This window comes from Bactrocera oleae, chromosome 6, assembly GCF_042242935.1.
Source record: "Bactrocera oleae isolate idBacOlea1 chromosome 6, idBacOlea1, whole genome shotgun sequence".
Classification (NCBI taxonomy): domain Eukaryota; kingdom Metazoa; phylum Arthropoda; class Insecta; order Diptera; family Tephritidae; genus Bactrocera; species Bactrocera oleae.
Genome location: NC_091540.1, coordinates 33,047,916 through 33,055,051, shown reverse-complemented (window position 1 = coordinate 33,055,051; position 7,136 = coordinate 33,047,916). Strand labels below are relative to the sequence as shown.

General features: G+C 35.9%; 1 pseudogene; it reads left to right on the top strand.

Moving 5' to 3' along the window:
* Positions 1-531: 531 nt before the first annotated feature.
* Positions 532-1,461, top strand: LOC138857893 (uncharacterized; annotated as a pseudogene).
* Positions 1,462-7,136: the final 5,675 nt, after the last annotated feature.

Genomic DNA, 7,136 nt, shown 5'->3' with positions numbered 1-7,136 from the left:
GTGTGCCTCTCCACTCCACTTCTTGTTTCCATTCACTCACATTTTTATACCCTGAACAGGGTATATTAAGTTTGCCACGAAGCTTGTAACACTCAGAAGAAAACGTCGGAGACCCTATAAAATATATACATAAATGATCAGCATGATGAGATGAGTTAATTTAGCCACAATATAAACTGAACAATCGGAATCAAGTACTTGTATTGCCAACTTTTTTTGACGTAATATCTGCGCGAAATTTGGCATGAGTTATTTGCTAAGGCAACAATGTAGTCTCCGAAGAAATTGTTCTGATCAGAGCATTATATCTTATAGCTGCCATACAAATTGAACGATCGGAATTAATTCTTATAAGGAACCTTTGTATTTGTTAAGGGTATTATAGCTTGTTTAATGTTCTATACACAAAGACGACTGAGCAGTATCGAAATTTTCTTGTCGGCAAATGTCGTCTTGAAGCCAGCTTAATAAATATTTTGGACACGGCGGCGACATATCAAACAGCTGATTTTATTTGTAGTTTGACTACTAATGCCGAGAGTAATTTGTATAAATTAGGTGTTTATAGTTTAAATAAATAAATTAAAAATGAGCAACAGAAAAATGTAATTAATTTTCTGACGACGATTGCTAAAGTTTCTTTGCACAGGGACCTAATTTTCATGTGATATCTTGAGCTTACAAACTTGGAATTTCAACAGTTCGGAAAATCATATATTAAACATGTTACGCTATTTGGAATAAACCAAATGTTGTCGTTTTGTCACCTCCAAACTAAGGCGAACTTAAAAACATTGTAAACAAGGCAATTATGGAAAGACAGGCAAGCCGAATTGCTTGGAAGCTATAGATGGAAAGCACATTCATATAACAAGCCCAAAGAATAGCGAATCGTTGTACTACGTGTTCACATATGTAGACGTCGGGGCTCTAGGAATCTAAAGTGACGGTGAAATACTTGCTCGCAGTGCCTTTAGAAGCAAATTGCTGAATGGCACTCTAGAAGTTGCATGTGACGCAAACTTACCGGGTAAATCGACGAGCTGTCCGTGTTATTACGTCGGCGACAGTGCGTTTGCACTGAAACCAAATTTGATGCGACTATTTACCGGCCACCAGTTACCAGAAGATACCATAAAGACAAATATAACTTAATGGCTTTTCTAAAGCCCGAGTGCACATAGAAAACGCTTGCGGAATTTTGGCCAATCATTCGATAGTTCTGCATACAACAATACATGCTTGCCCAAAGAATGTTGACAAAATTGTTTTAGCTACGGTAGTATTTCATAAATTTTTAATGTTATAAAATAACAAGAAATACAAGGCCGTTGGAGAGAAGCAATAAATTCCCTTGATTCGTTTCAACTAAGAACTGGTAATCGCTCATCCACAAACGAATTTCAGTTACGTGAAAAACTAAAAAAATTTATTTCAAGTAATAAAAATATTTTTCAATAAAACACAAAGCTTCTTCTATATTACAAAAAAAAAATTATTTCAACAAGTAAGGAAGGGCTAAGTTCGGATGTAACCGAGCATTTTATACTCTCGCAAAGTCAAATGGTATACTGTATACTCGTTTGAGATTTCTTTGTGGATTGGCTGGTATTTTCGGTAGAAGGTCAACTATAGGCACTGGGGTCCACATATTTACTACTTAGGGGCTTGAACAGTTTTGGTTCGATTAAGACAATTTTTGGTCACAAGGTGGCATACTTTAAACGTATTATTCACGCAAAGTTTTACCCCGATATAATCATTGTTGGGAAATGGGCGTGGTTGTAGTCTGATTTCGCCCATTTTCGCAATCTAACATAGAAATATGAAAAGAACGTTATGCACCGAATTTGGTTGAAATCGGTTAAGCAGATCCCAAGATATGGGTTTTCACCTAAAAGTGGGCTGTGCCTCGCCCACTGTCTAATTTTGAACGCGGTTCCTATAAAGTCATCTCATACCATCCCAGAGATAAAATTTAATGTCTCTGGCGTGTTTAGTGCTTGATTTATCGCGCTTTTAGTAGTTTTTAACAGTACCGTTATATGGGGAGTGGGCGGAGTTGCCACCCGATTTCACCCATTTTCACACTCTAGGTAGAGGTTCTAAAAACATTTACTTCCAGTGAATTTTGTTATTATTGCATTAGCGGTTTAGGATATATGCACATTAAACCTATTAGAGGCGGGACCACGCCCACTTTTAAATGGCGTTTTGTGGGCGTGGCAGTGGTCCGATTACGCCCATCTGCAATACCAACCGTCTCACGGTACCAAGAAACATGTCTACCAAGTTTCATAAAGATATCTCAATTTTTACTCAAGTTACAGCTTGCACGGACGGACAGACGGACAGACGGACGGAGGCCAGACAGTCACCCGGATTTCAACTCGTCTCTTCTTCCTGATTATTTATATATATATAACCCTATATCTAACTCGATTTGTTTTAGGTGATACAAACAACCATTAGGTGAACAAAACTATTATACTCTGTAGCAACAGGTTGCGAGAGTATAAAAAGTTTTTTCAGGTAAAATTTATATATTGTATAATATATAAAAGTAAAAACAGTACATCGTGTTCACATTAATATTAACTATTTACTGTCACTTGCCGACAATGAAATATTATATTAGCTGAGTCGCCAACATCTATTATTTCAATTACTTTACTTTCCTCTACTTCTTCACTTAAATCTCTAATGGTGCTGTGTTATGTACTCGTAGATTATTCAATTATATAATATTATATTTACCATACTTATCGCCTGGAGTTCGCAACATTCTCCAAAAAGTACATCGCTTCCAAATACCTCCATTTTTGTTTGGGAGTTCCAGCGCTACTGCCGGAGGCAACTTGCTCCATTCTCTTGCATCTTTTGTAAGAGTCCCGGAGAATTTTTGTGATCATTGTGAGATATATCATATAAAAGCGGACGATTACACACTTCTTCAATCATTTATTCATTATTTAACCTGAAATATAACATTTTATTTATTAACAAAATCTAATTTAACAATGAAATGTAAAAATCTTACCAAATAAAACTAATACGCAGTGCTAGCAAAAAAACGCATTTTGATTTAACAAAAGAGCTCTCCATTATAGATATATGTATACAAACTTTTTCGTTGTTGCCGTACTAAAACTTTTCACTTCAATGAAATTTTAATATTTTGTTCAAAGTGAAAGTTTTTGTCCAAAAAAATAAGTAAACAGGTTGATTAATTTGTTTTAATTTATCAATTGCTTTGAATAATTTTACATTTCATATGTTAGTGGCAACACTACCGTTGCCCATTGTCGTCAGCAAAATTAGAAATGGTTTTAATTTAACGACAACTTTTGTGTTATTTAGTTTTGAGTATTTTTGTTCAAACAGTTAGTGAAGTAAATTTATTGAAGCTTATGGAAATCAAAACAACTGTATTACATAGGTATATACATATTCTTAACTAATAACTTTAACTAAAATACGTAAATCTCAAGAAATAACACAGATATGTGTGAATTTTGTACATTTTTTCCCTTGGCTTACATAAAATAATAAATAAAGAAATAAAACAAAAAGACTGGAAGTTCATATGATTTTGAAGAAAAATTCAATTCAAACTCAAAACGTGTTTCTCCAAATTCTATTTTATTATTCAACTTAATACCCATCGAGGACGACACACCCATTGTAACGATTTTCCAACTTTTCAATACCATTGTTGGGGTGCGATATGCTTCAGGCCTCAGTGACGATAACTATCTCTTCAACTCTGCTAAATTTCTTTCTAGCAGGAAAAAAGAGTTTCTTAAGCCCCAATTGAGGGTTTATTAAGAGAATATGTACAATTTTATGAAAATTGTTGGTAAGTCTAATTAAGGTATACACCATCGATAGTCAAAATAAACTATCGATAGTGAGACGAACATAAATTGATCGATACTATCGATAGTAACATCGATTGTTTTGCAGTAGTATATATATTATATAAATGATCAGCGTGACGAGCTGAGTAGATTTAGCCATGTCCGTTACTGTTTATTGTTCAAGGCAACGCTGCAACGCACTGTCGCTTTTTTAGCATTTAAAAAGACATTGTTTCAAAAGACAACTTGATGATTTTCGGGAGTACCTCCCGGTGACGGCTTACCTCACGGTGCTCAACCCCACAACAGATCAAAACAATGCGTTGATCAACGCCCCAAATAACGCAAGATATTTGCAAGCATTATTTAGATACCAATTGGTGAGGTGGAAGGTCCTATTCCATCTTGGTCGGGTTCGAGGTCGACCGAAAACCTCTGCCGTGCTGTGGATCCGGCAACTGGGGGCTTATGCAACTCCACATTGAACTGGATCTTTCAGTTCTTCCATAATTTAGATTTAAATCACAGCCACCACAAATCTCTCCAAAAAGCCATACCCATTGAGCAGATTGGACCGCAATCCAAGGGCTTTCTGCTTCCCGCGGTATCAGATTTAAGTCTCCGGTAAGACCTTGTAGCTGAAGCTACTGCCAGTTGAGCACTCATCAAACTCAATGACTGGTGACATTTGTCGCTTGAATTTCAAATGTCTTTTCATCAGAAGCAATCTCATCAGAATAATATCAGTTCAAGCTGAGTATTATAGCACTATTTCTGACATAACTACTACTGATATTTTGTAGCAAAACTGGAAAATAGAAAAAGGGCATATGGATATTAGTTGCCTCTTACGATAAGCATACCTTACTGCGGGAAAATTTTACCCACTGACCAAACGCAACAGGAACAAGTTTTTACGCCGATTTGTGCATGTAATTACTCACCTGTATCCGATTGGCAGTCCGCAGAATGGCTGTTTCTCGGTGAAAGTCGCCCAGTCGATTTACATGGATTTATTTTAATTGTCTACCGTTATTGCCTACCGTTACGGTGCAAATTGTCAGACCAAAGACCGACCGTTTAGCACATGTACCACATCTTCTCATCCAGCAAAAATAGCATCAACAAGTAAAGAAGGGCTAAGTTCGGATGTAACCGAACATTTTATACTCTCGCAAAGTCAAATGGTATATAGGCACTGGAGTCCACATATTCAGTACCTAGGGGCTTGAACAGCTTTGGTTCGATTTAGAAAATTTTGGGTCACAAGTTGGCATACTTAAAACGCATTATTCACGCAAAGTTTTGCCCCGATACAATCATTGATGCATAGTGGAAAGTAAAAGAATCAGATGGAATTTAAAACATAGAAATATGAGAAGAATGGTATGTACCGAATTTGGTAGCAATGGGTTAAGCAGATTACAAAATATGGGTTTTACCTAAAAGTGGGCGGTTTCACACCTACTGTCTAATTTTGAACGTGGTTCCTATAAAGTCATCTCATGCCATCCCAGAGATACAATTTAATGTCTTTGGGGTGTTTATTGCTTGATTTATCGCGCTTTTAATAGTTTTTAACAGTACCCTTATACAGTACTTTATATGGGTGGGCGGGGTTGTCACCCGATTTTACTTATTTGATAGAAGGGCTAAAAGCATTTGTTCTTAGTGAATTTTGTTATTACAGCTTTAGTGGTTTAGGAGATATGCAAAAAATTTAAACTGCAGATTCCCATCACTAATCCTGTATACCAAACAGTCTTGTGTCAGCTTAGTTATGGCTATTTATTTGTTTCTAATTAATGATATATCTCTATTTTTACTCAAGTTACAGTTTGCGCAGACGGACCGATAGTCCCCCGGATTTTAACTCGTCTCTGCATCCTGATTATTTATAATATTATAAAACATCTCGTACTATGATTAACGGAAAATCTATTATTGTAGATCATTCGCTGATGGATTCGGTCTGGCATTTTGAAGTTTAAAGTGTGGTCGTAATAAGGTATACGGAATATACAGAAATATATGCACCCAATTTAGGAATTTTTGGAAGATTTAAATATCATTATCCTATGTGCGATAAGTTTAATTTTTATTTCTTCGTTTATACTAAAGTTAGAGATATGTACCTACAGTAAAAGCATGACTAAGTAGGTAAAGCAAATCTCTCCAAATTACAGTCAACTAATAACTAATTAATGCACTGAATGAAAACTTAATATTATATAATGCTTTTCATATTTCCATCAAAAAACTATTTGGAAATGAAGTGAACTTATCTGTGGCTTCAAGATTTTTCTCGTGCTCATTCACTGTAGTTCAGTTATTTTGCTTACAATACTTTGATTCGAGTCGGATATCATGGTGTGGCTTATGTTGTTGCTTGGCAAATGATTTGTAATACTACTACATTCAACCGTTATGCGAACAAAACGATTATACCCTGTAGCAACATGTTGTAAGAGTATAAAAATGTGCAGTTAATTATGCTTTTGTTTATGGATAAGGTTAAGTTTACTTTGTACATAGGGTCTTTCTTGAAAATGTTTCAATCACATTAGATGCTCAGTTGGACTGAAAACACTTCCGCTCACACCAAGAACACATTTTCGAAGCCTCTTGCGTGTGTTTAAGTCAAAACTGGTAGCCACAACGCCATATATTATATTTTGGTTTATTGCATTATAAATACATCCGCAAGCCTAAGGGATTTCCAAATGCAATAAGCTATAAAAAATCTCGTGCTATCGTATGAATAAATCAGCTTATTAACTCTGAGCAACATACTTGTATACGTACATAGTTCGTCTTTCTGGTAAAGAATGGTATAAGAATATGAGGTTAAAATTGCGGGAGAAACATACCTGACTGACATCTGTCACGTTATCAGCAACTCCGATGGGTTCAATATTTAATAGTGCCATATATTTACGAGTGTGTGTGTCCAAATGGCTAATGACAACGGACCGTGACTATTTCCAGTTCAAAACCAACCACTCCACTGATGTCTATCGTACCTTATATGGTAGGTACAAGTATGCTTGTAGAAGTGTAACGAATACTGAATTGGTTAAGGTATTTACTTTTGCTTAACTCAAAAAGGTGCACTTCCTGTGCTGCTCATATCTGCTGTAATTACGCTCGTTTTGAGGAAGACCAAAAATTGCAATCCGAATACATGCATACAAACATATCTGTTGGCTCCACAAAGCAATGTGACTTATTACCTTCATTTCTCTTCTGACCTAGTCTGGGCTTTTGAACCAAATT